Here is a 22,497-nt window from a genome sequence, read left to right as displayed (position 1 = left end):
TGTATACCTTCCATTTTTAAGTGCTTAAATAAGTACTATATTACAATGAAAATGTAGTAATATAATTAACCAGCCATTAAAAATTTACTTCTATAGAAAAAAAAAATGTCCTTGATCCAAGGGATCACAGACTTCCCAAGTTTGCTGCAAATCAGACACCTGAGAAAGCTGGTGGGTTATTTGATCTTCCTGGGGAGAATGTCTTCTTTTTGACTCCCAATAGTAAAAGTATTTTCTACATCATCAGGTATATCAACAGAAACTCTATCACCTCGGTGGGACATTAAGACCTTTTTCTTGCAGGGGTTGGCACAAGAAATTAGAAAACGAATCATTGCAATGTTGGCTATATGGAGTGTATATCTGAGGAGACTGTTTTCCAAAATAAACAGCCAACAATTAAAGAGCCTTTATCTTAGGCTGGGTTCTGATGATGAATCAGAACTTCCGAGATGGTGAGGGTCTGATTTAGACACTTCACAGAATTTTATTTATATTCAGTCTCTGCCAGATTAAAAAAAAATTCCCATCACACTCTGGTTGTTTTTCAGTCTGGCGGTCCACTGTAGTGGAAAGATTGTAACCAAATTGGGTAATGTTGCCCTGTAGATCTCCAATATAAATATCCCAATGTTGTTTGAAAGTTTGGAATTGGTGAAATAATTTTAGGACTCCTTTCTTTCATCTCAACTCTTTCTGAGTGAAATTTGTAGAAATTTTTTGCTCAAAAATAGCATCCAAAATTTTTAAATGTTCTAAATGGAGTTTGCACCAAGTCCAACAAAACAAAACAAAACAAAACCTCAAATCATTTTCCAGTAGGCTCTCCTGAAGGAATGCTTCAAAGGTCTAGATACATCCAAGATGGCTTAAGTCACACGCCTCCCTTAAACCTCAATAAACGTACTTGCCTCACATTCTCAGTAGCTTCTGGTTATTTTAACTGCTCAGCCCTGACAGTTAAATAAAAACTTGATGACAGAAGAGGTTTCATTCTGTGTGTGAACGTATTTTCTTCAGCTCATCAGTAAACAGCAGACTAGAAGATGTTCAGAGGCTCAGAACAATAATGTCAAAGCTAATTCAATCCCTTACAGGTCAAGGCTTGTGACCACGACTCTAGGCTTTGTCAGAGAAACAATGCATAGCACTTCTGTGAGCATCTTTTCCACACATGAAATCTCACCTTAAAATAAGTGCACATTGATTTCTCTTGCTCCCATCTACATTTATCTTAGGTTCTTTCTCTGGGGATAATGCAGAACGAGTGTTGCCTTTGCCTGGCCGGCAACCTAACACACTTCTTTCTCCTGAACCATTTCAGTTGCACATGCCAAGATCACACTTTATTACACACTTATTACTCAGTACCGATAGATTGAATTTTAACATCACATCTTTTCTCTTATTTGAGCACACCAAAGTATCAATGTGTTCGTTTAAAGATCATCTTTTCAGGAACATAAATTTATAATTAAATTTTGGATCCAGTCATTCTAATTTTTCCTACTTTTGATACAATTTAAATAGAGATGACAGATTATATTATGATTCCTTTGTTGTTGTTGTTGTTGTTGTTTTATTTTTTTAATTTTTAGGTGAGGCAACCCTTGGTTGACCTCACCGATTGCAAGGACCTTGTTAGCTTACAATACCTTATTTTTTATACCTACAGCACCTGGTCTTCCTAGGTGGTCTCCCATCCAAGTACTAACCAGGCCCGACCATGCTTAGCTTCCGAGATCAGATGGGATTGGGCTTGTTTAGGGTGGCAGGGCCATAGTATTATGATTCCTTTGGATCATCAAAATGGTCTTAGTTTAACAAATTTTTTATAGAGAAGGATTTCTACATATATATTTACTTAATATAACCAAAGCAAGAATATGCAGAAGAATATTTCTTAGAAATTGCACGTGACTAGTTTTTTTTTTCCAGTTAATGGCAAGTAGAACTAAAATTGCCTAGTTAACAACAGTTTTCCACTCTCATAGACTTAATTGCCAAATCTTGAAAACCTAGCAAAGAAAAATATCTGTAATATCTTATAACAAACATGTAAGGTAGAATGACCTTGCATTCTAAATTTCCAATTAACAGATGCAAATAGTCACATCATGTTTCACAATACCAGCCATCTGTTCCAAAAGCCTGCAGGTTCTCCACTGCAAGAGACATTTAAGTGAAAGAGAGACTCTAAAGCAAATTGTAGGTTTTATAGCTAGTATTGGGTTAGAACATATGCCACATATATTTTAATGGAAATAATTTTATTACTTTAAAATTATTTTACTGCTTTAAAAAATGATTGCAAAAGTCTTTGTTTAATATTCAGAAATCACGAAGTAGAAAGTGAGAGTATAATTTCTCCATCGCCATGCCCACCTCAGAGATAGCCACTTTAGACTACTTGGCATATATATGCATATATACTTATTGTCTATTTGTGTTTCTTATGTGAATTTATTTTTCATCTCCTTTGTTCGTTCAAAAAGATAAATTGTACTTTTTTTGTATTGATTTCTAAGAGCTCTTATAGCTAATACTTAACGGCATTAGATTTGTAGGTGAGAGCGAGACCATATGTTGTAAACAGTAAACAAGTCTTGTGTAAATAGAAATAGGAATAAACCCTCTAAGTAGCTTTTTTTGTGCAAGGTGCTTTATGTATGCTATTTGTATGAAGCAATTTGGCCTCATTATTAAGGAATGTTCTTTTCAAAGACTGGATACAGTGATTACATTTCACCAACATCTTGGCTTAGTTGTTTTGGGGCAGTAAGGTTTAGAGTTGGAATCTGTTCTCTAGCAGAAATTGCCTATGTGGCTGTACTTTACAAAAATGCATGCTTCCCCTGTCAAGGAGGTAGAGCATAATTAATTCCCCACCTCATACGCATGGGCTACACATAGTGATTTCCTTCCAAAGAGTACAGTATGGAAAGGGGGGAAAATGACCTTTCCATGGAGAACTGTAGCAAATGCTACCTCAGCCATGTGATCAAGGTTTATATCAATAGTATGCACCCTTGATGTGTGATGAGAATGGCACTTTATTTCCGTGGTCTTCCACCCCTAAACTAGCAACCATAGTCTAACCATGAGAAAAAACACCAAACTAACTGAAATCGAGGGATATTTTCCAAATATCTGATCAATATTCCTCAAAACTGTCAAGGTCACCAAAAACAAGAAAATCTGAAAAACTCATGGTTTAGAGGAGCCTTAAAAAACATGACTGCTAAATATAATTTGGTATCCTGGATGGGATCCTGGGATAGAAAAGGGCAAAGGTAAAATGAAGGAAATATGAATAAAATATGGAGCTTGGTTAATAATAATGACTCATTATTGGCTCATTAGTTGTGACAGATGTACCATAGTAATATAAGATGCTAATAAATGGATGAATCTGGTATGGAACACTCCGTGCTATTCTTGCAAATTTTCTTTAAATCTCAAACTATTCTAAAATAAAAGGTTAAGAAAAAAATGAATGACAAACATTTGAATTGGACTACTTACCCAATGAAATCATCAAATTTTCATCTGACTTAGACTGGTCGTGACTGTAACACACCTAACACTGACCCTGAACCTTATTGGTCTGGGTAGCCACAAAAAAAAACGAAAATCTAACTTGGGGTGATTTTCCAGGGAGGTTGAGTTTAGCAGCCTTTAGGGCTGTATGGCCAGACCAATAAAAATACAGAGCTGGTAGAGACCATAGAAATAACTCCATGAAACCATTCCATTTCACAGATGGAGAAACTGAGGCCCAGAGAGAACAAGGCATTTAGCTTAGGTCCTATGAATACTGAACTGGAACCCATATCTGTTTCCTAATTCAGTGCTCATTCTTCTCCCTCTTTCTTCTCCCTTAGCCTTTCTGCTTAAAACGAAAACTCCTCCAGTTATTGCCATTCTTTTGTTTTCCCTCATTCTGTCCAAAGATCTGTGGGAGTGCCACATTTCTTAAACATTGAATCAAAGACAGCAGAACACAGGAAATTGGGGACCAAGTTGAGTTGAGTCTGAATCCCAACTTCCTTATTGTCTCTGGGCTTCAATTTTCCTTAGCTCCAAATGGCTCTGATAATACTATCTGTCAGGATTAATGAGATCCTACACATAAAGCCTAGTGGAATCTGGCCATGATGAGCCCTCAATAATTAACAGTTTCCTTTCATAAGAATATGTCCCAACAGCAGCAGCCTGGATCCATGGGCCCTTAAACAGCACATGTGAAGTGGGTAATAATTATATTCATGGAAGTTTTTCCTGACCAGGACTCTTCCACAGAGCCAGACATTTCTGCAGGCCTTCCTTCGCACCACAAATTGTTGTCCATCATAGTTGAGGCTAGAGACTGGGGAGAAACTATCCTTTTATTTGGCAAATTAGTTCAAGAGACAGCTGCCTCCTGCAGGGACCTGGGAGTCAGCATCCTGACTGAATGAACACATCATAATTAGGATAAATTTTTTAAATCACAGGTTGGGAGGAATAGAATTTGGAGACTTGAAATGTTTAGCTCAGTCTTTAAATATTACTTTGGGATTGAATTGTCTCTTTTCCCCAAAATTGATAAAAACTGAGATCCATGCTTCGGATGGCATTTAATAAGGATACTATCTGTCTTTCATTTGCATTTTAAAGTAAAAAGCAGACAGATCATGCAGTCTATGAGTTCTCTTTTTCCTGTCTTTGATAGCCAGCCCCCATCACCCTCACCTATCACAGAGGAAAGCTAAAAAATGTGGAAAGACAAACCAGTATTGGATAGTTAAAGTTTAAAAGATTTTTAAAAAGTAATGAATTAGCAGCCTTTATTGTGGGATTCTTAGGAAAGTAGAACTACTTTATCTTAGTTTGGTTCCTTCTAAAGCATCCTGCCATCAGAGGCACTTGGGTGCAAGTAGCTTATTGGGAAGATGACCCCAGAAAGGAGAACTGAGGGCACAGGGAAAGTGAGAAAGGCTAATAAAAGGCTAATGAATGAGTTACTTTCTGTAAGTCTCTCTCTGGGGACTCTCTAAGAAATGGTGTTGAACTCGTGTCAAAAGTGTCGGAGAATTTACCCACTGACTTCTGTCCTCCATTTTTGAAGTTTGCCTCTGGTGACACCAACTCTTCATCATATCTATGTGCTTTTGCATTATATCTATGTGCTTTTGGCTACGTGGCTTTCACAACCTCAAAGAAGGCAAACCAGAGAGACACTGTAAAGTATACTTGTAGTGGGACTTAGGTTTTAGACATGGAACAGTTTCACTGTTCCACTGCTGCACTGAAATAAGATGGAATGAGGAGCTGGGGCACAACGCATTATAGTATCTGCCATTATGGTACATTCTAGACGATGCTATCTAATACAATAAGCACTAGCCACATTTAATTAAAATTAAAAATTTAGAGTCTCAGTCACACTAGCTACATTTCAACTATTAATAACCACATATAACTAGTGGCTATTGTCTTGGACAGAGTAAATATGACTATTTCCATCAGGAAGTTCTATTGAGCTATTCTAGAGGATAGCTTACTGGGTCTCTTTAGTTCTGTAGGCTCTGACAAGCTTGTAATGATTGAATATCTATTAGGATAGAGTAGGCTTTGCTGCAATAACAAATAACCCCCAAGCCTTGATGGCTTCAAACAGCAAAGGTTTATTTCTTACTCACACAACATGTCCAATATAGGATCCAGGTTGAAAGAAAACCCAGCACCAAAAAATTGTCAATAGCCAAGGCAGAGGGAAAAAGAGCTCTGTGAGTCTTATACTAATAACTGATGCCCCGGACTAGAAACAACATGCCATTTCTATTCACAGCTCATTGGCTAGAATAAGTCAGGTAATCCCACCTAAGCACTGTGGAACTAAAACTTCAGAGAAGAAAACTGGTTATCAGTGAGCAGGTCTGTTGACTAGCTCTGTTGACATGATCATGTATTCATTTACTTACTCATGCATTTATTTGACAGATATTTGAATATCTGCTGGGCATGGTAGTGAAGCTACAGATATAGAGATGAACAACCAAGCATGATTTCTGCCCTTATGAAACTTACTTACCATTTGCTGGTAAATGACCATGAAAAGAGCAATTACAGTGAAGGGAGTAAATATTCTGATAAGGAAAGAACAAGGTGCTTCAGTATCAGCAAAGCAAGCAGTTTTCATGCATATCAATGAGATAACTAGAACTGTAAGTATTTGTCCCAGTTAAGGAGTCCAGAACAAGAACTAGGATAGCAAAGTGAGGGCCTTGGTTTATTACTCTCTTCTCCTCCATTTGCACCTTTGCCCCTTTACCAAATAAAGCCCAAGAGAGGTGTTTAGCTAACCCCCACCAAATGGTGACTTTGACTCCATGTATCTTGGGCTGGTGCCTGGAGGTTGCATAGGAGTTTACCTGTGTGGGCATACTGGCTCATGCTCACGGAATTCAACATGTTACTCAGTGCTGGTGTTCCCAGCACAGAGCCTGAGCTGGGCAGCAGGCATGGGAGCCAAAAAGCCCTTTTTAATTTTTCCTCGAGGAGGTCAAATAATACCAGCCAAGAGCCCAGGGCCACTCTAGTAAGTTTCCATGGTTTTGAGAGTGGAAGAAGCAGGGAGCTGTGGCAGGAGGTGCTGCCTGGTGCCTCTTGCTCTCTTCCAGGTTCTCTGTGGGTGTTGGCACCGTGCTCTTATCTGACCTGCCTGTCCCCAGAGTAGGATGTGTAGCTAAATGTTACAGTTCAGTTCCTATTATTTGCTTTAGGGGATGTCTACAAAGTGCAAGTTTATTAAATTCTGTTTTCCAATGATATATCTTTTTCTTTATTTTTTTCTTCATTTAAATCTATTCATTCAAAATAGACATGCTAGAAGGTAGCATATTGATTAACTGCATGGACTCTGGGGCCAGACTTTCTGGGTTTGCAACCCAGCTCTGCCTCTTACAATGTGTGACCCTGAGCAAGTTATTTAATGCTTTGTGCCTTGGTTTCCTGATCTATAAAATGGAGAAAATAAATGAACCTACTTCAGATGCTTGTTGTTAGCATTGACTTATAAATGTAAAGTGTTTCGAAAGGCAGATAGTAAACACTCAAATTAGCTATTATGTTATGATTATCGGTGTTGTCAGTATTGTTATTACTAAGCACTGCTGAAGTGCTCACCAGCACACTTTGTTTGTGTGTTAGGGCTGGGGAGATATGAAGGTAGTCAAGCAGCTAGAGAGCACTATGGTTAAAGTAACAAGCTCTGTGGCCTGGCTTCAAATCTGGGCTCTGTCACTAACTGGCTCTTTGACTTCGGATAAGTTACGAAGCTCTCCAGACTTCATCTGTAAAATGTGGATAATGATGCCCATCGTTTTTGTAGGGATTTGGCTGAGGTAATATATGTACCTGAGCGTTTAGCACCTGGTGAACACTCAGTACAATTGGGTGGTAGAAGTAATGATAGGAAGAGAAGAAAGAGCGGGTGGTAGATGAGAGAAGACAAACACATACTATATGGTCATACTTGAGAAGTGCTAGAAAATGGTAGAAACCAAGGGTCCTAGTAAGGAAGCAGTGATCTCAGAAGGCGGCATCATGGAACCTGGTCCTTGTTGGATGGGTAGGGGTTGATCAGACAGGGAAGGACGGGGGAAGCATTCCAAACAGAGAAAGGAGCAGGCCTTGAATACCAAGCTATCTCATCTTATTGAGTAGACAATGGGGAACCACTGAAGAATTTTGAGTTGGAAAGTGACCTGGTCACTGAGATCAAAGAAGGAAATCAGAAGGCATTTACACAGAGAAATGGGGCCCAGTAAAATGTATCTCCAATAGAGGAAATAAAAATAATATAGTAACATTTAGAACACTTACTATGTTCCCGGCATTGTTCTAAGCACTTGGATTAATTCATTTAAATGTTCATAGCAATCCCATTGAATGGCTAGTCTCGTTGTCCACAAGTGATAGATGGCACAGAGAGGTTAAGTTACTTGGCCAAGATTACACAGAGGGAAAGCCCGGGTCCAGAATTCAAACCCAAACAACTTGGCTCTAAGCCCGTGCTGTGTACCTACACTTTTTGAGATGCTCGCATTCTTATGGGCATCAGAAAAGGAGAGGGAGAAACAGAATAAATAGAACTTGAGAAATGCTGCTGCACCAATGAAGAATGATGCAAGGAGCAATTTAAAGCACAGCTGGGGTATTTGTCTTGGCATGGGTGAACGCTTGTTCTCTGAAACATGAGAGAAAGAGGAACTATGAGTAGAAGGGGGCAGGGTGAGATGAGGGCAGTTGAGGGATCTCCTAAGAAACAGTTCAGACATTCTCACTCATGGAAGAGTTGACAGGAAGGTGGCAGAGGGGTGGTACTTGTTAGGTGCTCATAAAGAAGAAGTGGGCTTTTGAAAGTGTCACTCCCTGACCACATAATCTAACAAAAGTTTTGTCGTGCCAGGCTATGCCCTCTCTGGGAAGGCAGAGTAGCTCGAATTGGACTGGCTGGACTCTAGTGCATGCTCTGTCAATTCCAGCTCTGTGACTTTGGATATGTCACCTAAGTTCTCTGTATCTCAGTTTCCTTGTTTGAAAACCTGGCTTACCTACCTCATAGGGTTGTTTGAGGACTGGACCTTTTAGTTTATGGAGAGAGCTTAGGGCTTAGGATAGTTAGCACTATGCAACTATTAGCTATTATAATTATTGTTGTAATTACTTTTTTCTGTAATTCCAGAAATCTTGACAGCCCAGGACAGAGAAGGGAAATGGTAGTGACCAGACATCTAGGCCTCGCAGGACAAGCCCCACAGTCCAATGGCTGGAGCACAGGGACATTCATGATGCTTCAGGTTGGAGATGTGTGAAAAATGAATCTACCTTTGGTCAAGTAATTTCCTCATTTTTCTAGTGACAAATTCCAGGATCATCATGAGAACTACTTAGAGTCCTACCATGAAAACAGATGAGTTCAATAGAATGCTTACTAATAAGATACCAAACCCAGAGGAAACATGGAGGCTTATAAAAAAAACAACAGACGCACTAACAAAGGAACTTGGTTAATCTGTGCTTCAAACCACAGATGTTGCCACCCCCTCATCAGGGTTTCAGTTGGTTTAAAAGCCTTTCCCCCAAATTTCCCATTTTTGAGCAGACATTCTGTCATACAGAAGTCTTACCCCTCCCTATTCCTCCACCCCTCCCACCTAGTGACATTAGAGATTCTGATCACCATTAAAACTGAAGACGTTGGGATAGATAACCTACAAACAAACCTCCTATGATAGGATGAAGTCATTTGAGAGCATAATGTGGTACATTTTTAGCATGTAACCCGCTCGATTGATAATAATTCACTGTATCAACAATATTTCTGACTCATTCAGTCAACATCTCAGATGAGATGAATTTCAAAGATACCATCTTTTGATGCTGGGGAGCCACATGAGAGGCCCCTGTTTTCTTATTTTCCTGAGTCTTTGGGAATTGATAAAGTTCAGGGAGATAGAGAAGTACCCCCTACTCTCCGGTATATACCCGCATGCCACCACAGGCTTACTGCTCTCACTAAAGCTTATTGGGATTCACAGATCTTTCTTTTAAACATATATAGTTATTCAAAGAATTCTCTCCAGTTTATCTTCCACTACCCTGTTGTATCAGAACCTCCAGGGCTGCCTACATACCTGAAGCAGGGGCAGAGGTGTGAAAGGAGTGCAGAGGACATGGCGAGGCTCCCAGAAGCATTTTACTTTCTTTGCAGACTTGTCCAGCATCTTGTGACCCTCTATGCTGAATGCTACTGAAAGATAACCACTTGGGGAACTTCATAAAAAGGCTGCAAAATATATACTTAAGTGAAGAATAGGGCATTGTATGTTCTTAAAAATCACAGAGATACAGCTGCAGACCAAGGAACCATAAGTACTGGCCACCATTATAAGGTAGGATTAGGCAGAGAAGGGCTCTTCCATATATGTTTCAGAGGAAGCATGGTTCTGCTGACACTTGATTTTGGGCTTCTAGCCTCCAGAACTGTGAGATAATAAATTTCTATTGTTTTAAGCAAAAACAAAAACAAAAATCAGTTTATTTAATAAGCACTTATACCAGAGGTTCTAGAGCTTGGCTCCACATTGGAATTACCTGGGGAGACTTAAAAAGCTCTGATGCCCAGACCACACCTCAGAACAGTTAAAACAGAATCTTTGGGGTAAGACCCAAGTATCAATATTTTTTGAAAGCTTCCTAGTGCTTTCATATAAGGATGATATACATGGTAATTGCCATGTGCCTTATGTGTATTAACACATCTAATCCTTGCAACTATCTTATAAAAGAGATGCAGACATTGTTCCTATTTTACAGATTAAGAGCTAGAGGCACAACAGAGTCCCATGCTTTGTCCAAGGTCATATGGCTGGTAATTTCCACCGTGTGAATTTGAACCCCGCTGTCTGGCTCCAGAGTCCATGCTCTTAGCTATCAGGTTCATTTTCTCTCATGACATGGGAAACATAAATTCTTGGCAAAATCTCCTACTGTAAAGTCATCATAGAGCAGGGGATGGAGACACTGTATCTACTTTCTGGGAAGCTGAGTAAAAGATCTTCTGAAGCAATGCCATGTTTATGATTAGTGATTTTTAAAAATTTCTACCAGAAAGTGCAGATTTTCCTATTCCTCTCACAGACTGTCTGAGGGTAAAAGTTTCAGCCTTTCCTTTTCTTTCCCATATCCACCCAGAAAGATCCAGAGCTAGACTCCAGCCAGAATTAAGTGGCCAGTGGATGTAACTTGTCCACTGAGTCTTCTATTTGTGGTTAAGATCCAGCCCATCAGTTTGAAGCCTCACTGACATATGTGTTAGGGTGGAATACTCATCATATGCTTTTCTAAAAGTAGTCTGCTGCATTATTAGATGGGTGAAAAGCTGAGGAGAGAGAATGAGATTGGAAGGCACACTGTATCTATTATCGATTCTTTCCCCAAACCAGCCCTGGGACCCTAGGCAAGTGACTTCGCTTCCCTCTTCTGTGAAATGAAGAGTCGGATTCCATTTGAGATTATATCTTGGTTCAGCCAAGAGATATGTTTTGTTTGGCCCTAACAGTGCTTTCAAATATTTTGAATTAATTGCCAACATTTAAAAATTGGAATCATTTGAATCCAAGTCTAGATTGCCAGCTTCTCTTAAATAATGGGAAGAGACATTCTTGCTACACTGAGTCCAATAGCATAACCGTGGGCTAGAGTTAAGAGATGGACTCTTTTTAAATAGGGCACTCTCTCCCTAGGTTTCCTCATTCCCCACCTGGCCAACATCTCTGTTCACTTACCATCTGTCCTCTGCAGGAACTGGAAACAGATGATATTCCAAAGCCTCTTCCAGAAGTTGAGATTTCTTTACTCATGGGAACTTAAAACCTGTGAGGCAGGGGTGAAATCTTAGAGACTCAGGCTCAGTCAATATTTTCACATAAAGATAAGGACAATCAAAGTAAAACTAATAAACGTAATATTCTGCGTTAGATACTTTCCTATGATTTATCTTTAATGTCGACACATATAATTTACAATGTTTGGCATACTCCCTGTGCATTTTTATATTCTGGCTCACTTTTTGAAGACATAAACAGGGACAAACAAAAGCCGTAAAATGTTATGAAGAAATTGCATGGTCAAGAAGAGAAAGGACACCAGGATAATGTGTTCTCAGGACAGTCTGAAATTACAGAGGAACTACCTGTTCTTCAAAACAAGATCATTTGAAATAAATTCCAGGAAAATATGTCGGGTGGGTGCCCAGTCTGATGTTTTTACACAGACCACATTCAATAAAACTGCCTTCTTATGATGGGATGTGAAGTTCTCAGGGAGCTGGGCTGTTTATTTAGGAACTTTCAGATGACCACATAGTCACTTGAGATCACACATAAATCTTAACTATTGTTGACTTTTAGAGCCTTTCGTATGCGACACTAATAAAAATACAACTGAATGCAGATGATAAATGATTTTAAGTCCCTCTGACCACTCCCAACTTTCTTTTATTTTTTTAAAATTTTTACTGGACTATTTATGAAAATAAAATAATGTGTACAAATATCAAATAGAGTAGAAAGATATGAAATGAGAAGCATATGTCTCTTCTCCTTTACTTATTATTTATTGAAATACACATAACATAAAATTTACCATCGTGACCACTTTAAAGTCTACCGTTCAATCGTGTTAAGTATATTCACACTGTTATGCTTTCTCCTTTGCCGTAACCCCAATATTAACCACAGTTATATTCTTCTGTGTTCTTTCAGAAAATTATATGCACATTCTTAATTATTTATGCAAATGTGTTTTTCTATATCTTTCAAAGTTTCTATATTACACAGACCAGTCTTATGTGTTCTTTTTAGTGGCTGAGGAATATTTTATTTTTATGGATAGACTGCAGTTTAGTTAAACTTTTTTTTTAAATGGATACTTAGGTTCTCTTGAGATTTTGGCTATTAGAAAAATTATAAGGCCTACAAACAAGTATATCTTGTGGGTAAATGCTCAGCAGCTCATAAACTGAGACACTAATTCGGTTGACTTTTTTCTATCTGAAAATTGATATACTTTGCATACTAAGAGTTTTAAGATTGATAGAAGGCTTATCATAAATTATAATGGCATAGAAAATAAATTGTAGTGGTAATCTAGACTCTGGAATTAGAGGATCTAAGTTCAAATTTAGGGCCTGCTAGACTAACTGTGAGGCCTTGAGCTACTTGCTCATAACATCACTTGCCTCAGCTTCCCGGAAAATGGGATTAATAAGAGTAACTGCTCCTGAGGGTTGTTGAGAGGGCTAAATGAACAGTACCTGGCACATATTAAGTATTACATATATTCGTTATTATTTTATTTCTCTTCATTTATTCATAAATTTTAGTCTGAGATTTTAAGTGTAGTAGCTTTCAAGATATACGTAATTTTAAGATTTTAAGATCCTAACATTTTATTTTATAACTTAATTGCTAAAGTATCAGTAAAATAGATAAAACTCATCAACATACAAAAACTACACCATGAAACACCTCACATATATCCAATCGATTCTTGCTTTCCTCCATTTCTTTAGGAATAATTTTGATTTCCCTTCTCTCTCTATATATATATTTGGCATGGAAATTGCACTTACTTTTCCTGAACTTTCTCTGGGTCAAATGAAGCCAGAGCACAGGGACAATCTTTTGAGAGAACAATTTTTTTCACCCCTGCAAACATCTAAAAATCTCTCCTATACTCAGCTTTGTCAAGTTACCTGAAATAACTCATTTTCTTTTAGTAAAGGAAATAAGTCAAAAGAATCCCTGTATCATTTTTCTCCCTCAATTGCCCAAACTTGGGTGGTAGAAGAGAAGGGATACAGTTTCACCAACAGCCCACCTCCCTGGGTAGCCTCTGGCTTTCTGTTCAGATTCCAAACATCTTACTTTGTGTCATTGAACCCAAACTCTTCACTCTTTGTTCCAGACTAGCTCTTCCTCTTTTTAGCCTTACAGGAACCTCCTCCCATCACTCTTTATTGCTCTGATTAATGATCTTTCTTTGATACTAGTAAAAGATGGTTCAGGTGAAGCAACAGAAACACTGGCCAGGGAGAAGTTGTTGGCAGAAGAAATGATGGAGAAGAAGGTGCAGGAATATGTCTAATGCAGTGGCTGTAGCAACTCTTGAATTGGCCCTCATCCTGAGTATTCTTACCACTAGTCAAAAGGCCCTCAGGCAACTGCCGCTGCTTTGTGACACAAGAAGTCCCTCTGTTCTAGGTTGTTAGGTGATGGGAAAAAACGTAGTCACTGCAGAGAAACAGTAAGAAATCCTATAGACCCCCATCTTGGAGCCTGAGATACAAGTTGCTTTGCTGTGAGTAGCTAGAGATGAAAGAGATTTTGGTGTTGTTTGCTGTTTGTTTTTGCAAAACTTGCTATTGATTCTTGAAAAGGTGTGTGCATCCTGGTACAGTGGTTCTAGGTTCCCTGAACTGCTCCCAGTTAGCTATGGACTCAACTCCAGGCATTGCTGGGTCTTGAGAGCATGCTGAGATCAGGAAGATGTCCCTTTAGAGGATTCACCTTGAAAACTAATAGAGAACCTAAATATTTATTAATCACCTACTATATGCCAGGCTCTGTTTTAGAAAACCCAGGAAGACAGTGAATAGAATAGAGAAAAAACCTGCTTTCTGGAAGCTTAAATACTAACGAGGGCAGTTATAAACAGATAAACATCCAATATGATTACAATGGTAAAGTCTATGAAAAAATAAAAAAAAGAAAAGTCAAGAGTAACAGGAGCAATAAAATGAAATAAAAGGCATCATATTGGAAAGAAAGAAATAAAACTATCTCTATTTGCAGATAATGTGATCTTGTACCTAAAAAATTCTAAAGAATCCACTAAAACATGAACTAATAAAGGATTTTTGTCAGATACAGGATACAAGATATAGAAGTTACACAAAAATCAATTGTATTTCTATACACTTAAAATGAACAATCTGAAAAAAGAAATTAAGAAAACAATTCCATTTACAATAGCATCAAATAGAATAAAATACTTATGAATAAATTTTAACAAAAAATTTGCAAAATATAAACTCTGGAAACTACAAAACACTGTTGAAAGAAAATAAAGATCTAAATAAATGGAAAGACATCCCATGTTCATGGATTAGAAGACAATATTGTTTAGATGGCAATACTCCCCAAATTGATTTACAGCCTCGAGGCAATCCCTATCAAAATACCAGTTGGCTTCTTTGTAGAAATTTGCAAGCTGGAGGATTTACTTCCTAATTTCAAAACTTACTATAAAGCAATAGCAATCAAGGATTTACAGGTCAATTGGATAGCCATATGCAAAACAATGAATTTGAATCTTTACCTCTCACCATATAAAAAGATTAACTCAAAATAGATCAAAGACTTACATGTAAAGCCAAAACTATAAAACACTTAGAAGAAAACATATAGGTAAATCTTCTTGAACTGGGATTTAGCAATGGCTTTTTAGATATGACACTGAAGCACAGTGACAAAAACAAAAACAAACAAAAAAACAACAAAAAAACAAATTGTACTTCATTAAAATAAAAAAATTTGGACTTCAAAGGACACCATCAAGAAAGTGAAAAGATACCCATAAAATGGGAGGAAAAAAATTTATATGTTTTTTAGAATTAAAAAAAAAATGTGTATTAGGAAAGGGGTAACACTCCCCAGACAGAACGTGGTCTCTTTGAGCAGCAGAGAGTGAGAGGGACAGAAAGAAAGACAGTCTGGGAGGAAATATTTTTAAATAATATTTAGGATTTCACATGATTAGGATGTGAAAAAAATTAGAAACTTCATATATGACAAGTGGGAGTGTAAAATGGTACAGCCGCTTTTGCAAATAGTCTGGCAGTTCCTCAAATGATTAAACATAGATTTACCATTTCATCTAGCAATTCCACTCCAAGATATAGACCCAAGAGAAATGAAAACATAATGTATACATAAAAACTTATACATAAATGTGCATAACAGTATTATTTATAATAGCCAAATGATGAAAACAACCCAAATAAAATAAATAAAATGTAGCATAGCCATAGAATGAAATGTTTATTTAGACATAAAAAGAAATGAAGTCCTGATACATGCTATAACATGGAGGAAACTTGAAAACATCATGCTAAATGAATCAAGTCAGTAACAAAAGACCACATATTATGATTTCATTTATATGAAATGTCCAGAATGAGAAAATATAGAGGCATAAAGTAGATTATATAGTTTCTTAGGACTGGGCTTAAGGCTGGAGTAAATGGGGAGGATTAGAGAGTGACAACTAAAGGGGACAGAGTTTCTTTTTGAGGTTATGAAAATGTTTTATAATTGATTATGGTAATGGTTGCACAACTCTGAATATACTAAAAAATCATTGAATTATGCATTTTAAATGGATGAATTGCATAGTATGTGAATTATATATCAATAAAGCTGTTAGAGAGAAAGAGAGGAAAAGGAGAGAAAAGGCAGAGTAAGAGAGAGAAAGGAAAGGAAGGAAGGAAGGAAGGAAGGAAGGAAGGAAGGAAGGAAGCGAAGGAAGGAAGGAATAGAAATAGGAAGGAAGGAAGGGAGGGGGCAGCGTCAGAATTTGCAGAAAGTGCTGGCAGCTTGGAAGAAAGAAATAGTGACAAGGGAGGAGAAGAGGGGAATGTTTTATAGGGGTGGGGTGCATCCTGACAGCCTCTCTAATAGAGTGACATTTATTTCACCTGAAACCTTCAAGAAAGAAGGAGTGAACCATATGGACACTTGGAGAAAGAAAGTCCAAGCAGAGGAAATAGCAAGTACAAAGTCCCTATGGCAGGCATGCGCTTGGTGAATTTGAAGAGCATCGGGGAGACCCAAGTGGCAGAAGCAGACTGAATGAAGGTTAGAGAAGCAAAGAGAAGAGGTATAAGGAGCAGGCAGAGGCCAGATTATGTAAGGGGCTTATAGACCACTGTGGTGAAGATGGGATTTTTACTGAGCGAGATGGAGAGTCACTGCAGAGTTTTGAGAAGATGACATGCTCTCACTTTCATTTTACAGAGATCATTCTGGCTACTGTGTGGTAAATAGATTGTAAGGCAGTGGTCCCAAACCTTTCTGGCACCAGGGATCCATGCTCATATGAGAATATAATGCCTGATGATCTGAGGTGGAGCTGAGGTGGTGATGCTAGCACTAGGGAGTAGCTGTAAATACAGATGAAGCTTTGTTTGCTTGCCCACCACTCACCTCCTGCTGTGTGGCCTGGTTCCTAACAGGCCTCAGAATGGTAGCAGTCAGAGGCCCAGGAGTTGGGGACCCCTGCTGAAAGTGATGGAGTGCAAAGGAAGTGGCAAAGTCAGGGAAGACACCAATGATGCAGACAAACATAGATGCCATGGGTTTTTCTAGTTAAGGGGACTGGACTCACAGTGTGAAAACTGCACAGATCATTTAAAGCAGAATTGCCTGGAAAAAAGTGTGGACAACCACCTAAGGTGCCTAAAGCTGTTTGCTTTGAATTTCACTTTTCACATCCACATGATATTAATTAATTGTGTAAGAATGTATTTTATGTCTGTCTCCCCCATTAGACTGGAAGCTTAGTGGATTTTCAGAGCCATGTTCATTGTGTTCTCTGCTATATCTCTGGTGTCTAGAACAGGATTTGACACAAAGTAGATCCTCAAAATGAACCAATGAATAAGTAAGTGTCTTCAATTATCTTGTCCCTTGTGGTTCTTATGGGTAGTAAAAACGTTAGTTAACCACCTAACATCTGCGCCTTCCTCTTCATTTCCCCACCTCCCTTGCAATTAGTTGTGGCCATATGACTGACACTGGCCAGTGAAAAGTGAGCAGAAATAATGTATACCAAAGCAACTAATATCTAGTACGTATCTTCCATCACACTATTCCCCTGCTAAAGTGCTCTTGAAGACCACAAGTTCCAGATGGTATAGTTATAAGATGGAATAGGACCACCAGACCTACGTGAAGCTTTACAAGAGTAAGAAACAAAACTTTGTTGTGTTAAACCAACAAGACTTTTTTGTGTGGCAGCATGTATTATTACTCTGACCTATTAAGTTTTTATTCCATTTTTCACAAGTATGTACAGAGCTTCACAATACCACAGTGTTAGACTATTGAGGATAATGATAGCTGGAAATTGATCATTGCCCCTCAAGTTGAATTTTTTTTTTTTTTGTCATCGTCTCCTCACATAGTTAGATAGTTTATGCTTTTTCAAATATTCCTATTGTAACTGGAATCATGACAGTAGAAGAGTGGCTCATTTCATAATTTGCGGAAGACACTTAGTGTAGTTGGACCAGACACCCTCCTGAGAATAATGGAGGCAATCTAGTCAAGTTCTAATAAATGGGGCTGGACCTTCTCCCATATTTTTTCCGGTAATTAGAGGCAAATATGTGAAATCTTCATTCATCTGAGAAAAGGGATTGGCAGCCATTAGGATGGGATGAACATTGGCTGAGCTTCATTTTGAATGTTCCTGGCTTGATTTGTTTATTTCATCTCTTTATTCTGCCCACTCAACTCCATTCTGTTTCTTGCTAGCCAGAAACTACTCTGAGTTTCTAGAAATAAAATGGAGAGAAAGATGGTTAGGATAATCAAGGTCATGTTTTATTTTTAACACTAAGCCAGCGAACCCACTATTTTTACCTGTTATACGGTCTTATCAAGATAAAACCAGTCTTATCAAGAGGCTTACCCCAGTGTGTGGGGCCTGCAGCCCCCTAACACTTTATAAGTCTACCTTCTGAGAGACATTTGCACAATGACGGGAATTCTTGTGAAACTGAAACCTCTGCCAGTTGCTGTTTATCACAGTTTCTTGATTTGCTTTTCAAGCACCAGATTGTGAGAGAAATACCTTCATTGCTGAGATATCGTTGGTTTTCTCAGATTCCCAGTGGGCAAACTGTGACCTGAGACCTGGGGCCAATATGTACAGAACCTTCTAGAAAAGGAAGACCAGTGTGGGGGCAAAGTGAAAGGGATCCTCCAAATTTGGATCGAGATTAGTTTGAGTAATGAAAAGCAAACAAGAAATCTGATAAACTAGTTCTTTCTAAGTCCAACTATGGATCAAAAATCAACCAACATGTCGAAAAAGGAGATCAATGCTTCTAAAATCAGAGAAAGCACCACCACAGAAAGCGGTTTCAAGCCTCCAATGCCACAATCCCAGAGAGGCATAAATAATGCAATTTTTAATCAGTGGTCAGTCCTGAAGTCAGATTACATGATCAAATGTTTCTGTCTGAGCAGATTGGCTAGGGGACTGCTAATTCATCTGTATAATGAAAAAATAACTTTTCACATATTTTCGTGTGACTCGTTTCCAAATCTATGTAGATGCTATGGTAAGGAACAAAATACAAATTAATCTTAAAAAGCCTTATGAATTCCTAGTAGCTTTCAGTCTTTTGACTACTCAAAGTTTAACTACTTTCACATGGGATCCTTCGCACTGTTTTCACTTTGAAAGAGGGTCCTTTGAGCACAAAATTTGGATCCTCTGCTCAGGTGGTGCCCTCTTGAGAGAGGGAGGGAGAAAAGGTTCTGCAATGCCAGGCTCTGCCCAGCCTGCCTGCCCTCAGCTTCATGGAGTCCCGCCAAGCCCACAGTTGCTGGTTCTGTCCGCATACTCCCCCGCCCCAGTTGTCAGTAATGAAAGATATCCCCAGCTGTCCACAATGAGAGGGGACACAGAGAGAGGCCACTAGGCCTGCCAGCGTGTGTGCCTTAACCTTTAAAGCACAGCCCTGTGTGATGGCAAGGCAGTTTAATGAAAATCTCTCTGGAGCTCAAACTCAAACTCAGCTATTTTCTTTTTCTTTTCTTTCTTTTCTTTCTTTCTTTCTTTCTTTCTTTTCTTTCTTTCTTTCTTTCTTTCTCTTTCTTTCTTTCTTTCTCTTTCTTTCTTTCTTTCTTTCTTTCTTTCTTTCTTTCTTTCTTTCTTTCTTTCTTTCTTTCTTTCTTTTCTTTCTCTCTCTCTCTCTTTCTTTTTTTCTTTCCTTCTTTCCTTTTCTTCTTTCTCTCCTTCCTTCCTTCCTTCCTTCCTTCCTTCCTTCCTTCCTTCCACATTCCTTCCTTCCTTCCTTCCTTCCTTCCTTTTTTAAATTCCATCTTGCTGCTTTTTTCTTTCTTGCTGGGCTGTGTTTACATTTCCTTCAGAGTGTGTGGTTCCCATTTCAGCCAGCAGATCTAAGGTAATCACAGTTTTGTTTCTAAAAATGTGATTTTCTGTCTTTTTTTCTCACCTGCTGTCTTTTGTCTTTGGGAAACAGGGATATTTAGCCACATTAAATGTGGAGATTCTCTTTCCAAGACTTTTCTTTTAGAATAAGTCAGTCCAGATCTGAGTCCACAAAACACTCATCTCGGTCTTTAGCTCTAATATGATATATGATAAAAGGGTTAAGGTTATATGACATGAAGCAAAATGGTGAACTTGCAATTTCTCTGCCTGTGTATCTTCTTGTATAGGAAAACCATGATACAGGATTTTGGATATGCTCTCTCATTTCTTAAGTAAACTCCAAGAGTTGATATCATATTTTCACATGAATACATATGCTTCTGGAAATATCCTAGCCTTCATTTCATAAAAGCCCCCATCACTTCTTGCTGCAGGAATGACCAAATATTAGACATCACATCTTTCCATTCTCAAGTATTCCTGAAACCAGCTCTATACATTAAGCTGGTTATGTTGTTTTCAGATGGATTTCCTAAATTGTTGGTGTCAAGTATTTTGCTCTCTTTTCTTGATACCCAGCTTCTATTTATAGTGAATAGATGATCAGAAGCCAGGGTCAAGGGCAGTTGTTGTTTGGTCAAACCCAGCTGTTGCATGCTGATTGGAAACTGGCAAGGTGTGGCAACTGCCATCTGGTCATGCCAGGTCCTGATAGCACTGCCAGCGTTTGTTTAATTCAGGCAAAAGCAGTTAACTTCAGCTTGCTTTGCAGAAGCAAACCCAGTTAGCTGTTTTGAACATTCCAGGTAGTCAAATTGGTTCCTGAGTTCAGATGCAAGTTGAAAATTAAAAACAGTGTTGTCTTTCCCTCCTCCTTAGGATTCAGAGATGGAAACTTGTGTATCTCAATCCCTTTCTGACATACGGCATTGAGAACTTACAAAACATAAATGAGAAAACTAATTTCTGTAGCTCAGAGGGATGAATATTTTCATAGCTCTCCAAATACCAGAAAAGAGAGATGTATTACACCAATCATATGAATTAACATGGCATCATGGATCAGTACCACTCAGAAATTAGATTAGTCCTAAGAGAAATCAGGCTATGATTACATTAAATATATGTTTTGGGGGGAAACAGAGCTGAAGTCATTGCTTTTTAACCGGCAGATTAAAGGTAATGCTATTGAATATCCCTGCACTGTAGGGATTGAAGGGCTGGTGAGGAAACCTGCTCTGGAGGTTGAAAATTTGCTGGGATGGATTCAGAACTCTTGGCAGGACTTAAGCAGGTCCTCTTTGTACTGGCAAATGACTTTCACAATAATTTCAATCATCATTAATCAGCAGGCATTGTGTGAATGACAGATGCTATAAAGTATCTAAAAAACAGTCCTCAGGATCTGATATTCTATAATCATTTTCCCCATCCAAGGAAACTTCCTTTTTCAGGAGAGGAAACTGAGTTACAGTAAGAATAAGCTCTTCTGTGGGAAGCAAGATGACCCTTGACCTCAGTTTCTCTCTTGGAAGTGAAGGACCCAGGTGGGTGATGTACCAGGGACTCTGTCTTCCTTTCCTTAGGGAGTTCTCAGGGAAATGGGCTCCTTTGCTAGGGACAGTTATTTTACTCCGAGGATAAAAATTAGTAAGTTCTCTGGAGCTTAAAAGTTTTATTTGAGACTCTTAAAATATAAACTTTTGACATTCTCATGTTCAGAGACCCTGTTTTTAAGGGAAGCTGTTTGGTTTGGTGGCTGAGAGTATCCACTTTGGGATCCACTAGGCCTAAGGTTGAATCCTAGCTCTGCCACTTACTCCATGACCTTCAACAGCTTAACTTCTTCAAGCTGTGGTTTCCTTATTTGTAAAATGGGGGTGCGAAGTGACAGTCTCATCCTGTGCAATGTGCGCCATCATGTCATCTCCCACTCTTACGGATTAGCCAAATCACAGGATGCCAGCTGGGTGAGCTGGGTGTGTCACCTGAATTCTGAGTGTTTCTTTGTCTGGTATTGCTTCAGATGCTCACTTCGGGCTGAGCACAGATAAGATGGGATGCTGTTGGCTGCATCCAGCTGTCTAGGCTCTGGCTATTGCCCATTCCTTTCTCTCCCACTGATTAATCTTACACCAAATTGCTTTTTTGAATATAACTTTGCCTTTGCCAAATGTTTATTAGTTGTATGATTACATTTAAATACATCTCTAATAAAATCCCAAATAGTCTCACAGTTAGCCTTTCCAGTTATGTGTAGAAAGTGATTGTGTTTCTGATGAGTTTTGATGTAGAAACACTTCAAGCAAAAAGAAAACCCAAACCATTAGAGTATTTGATTGATAAAATATATTTTACTCTAAGGATCTTGAAGAGATAATTCTTAAAAGAGGCAATAGAAATGGTTAATAAATGTGGAAAAATATTTCTATTTCATTGGTAATTTTTTACAATGCAAAATCAAGGAACAATGAAGTCTAATTTTCACCTGTCACATTGTTAGATTTAAAAACAACAAATAATTTTCATGGCTGGTGGGAAATTTGGTATAATCACTTGGAAGTAATTAGCCAATGTATAATAAAAAGCCTTTAAAATGTTCATGTCATCCAATGCAGTCATCCATTTTTAAAAAATAATATATTTTAAAAGGGAACAAAAAGTTATAGTCAAAGATATCTGTTGCAGTGCTACAAT

The 22,497-nt window shown here is 38.4% G+C and overlaps 1 pseudogene; it reads right to left on the bottom strand.

Moving 5' to 3' along the window:
- Positions 1–1,666: 1,666 nt before the first annotated feature.
- Positions 1,667–1,785, bottom strand: LOC120582511 (uncharacterized; annotated as a pseudogene).
- Between the last annotated feature and the right edge of the window lie 20,712 nt (positions 1,786–22,497).

The sequence above is a fragment of the Pteropus medius genome, unplaced genomic scaffold, assembly GCF_902729225.1.
Source record: "Pteropus medius unplaced genomic scaffold, Ma_sr-lr_union100, whole genome shotgun sequence".
NCBI lineage: Eukaryota > Metazoa > Chordata > Mammalia > Chiroptera > Pteropodidae > Pteropus > Pteropus medius.
Note: the sequence above shows the minus strand (reverse complement) of the source record. Positions and strands in the feature narration are given on the sequence as shown.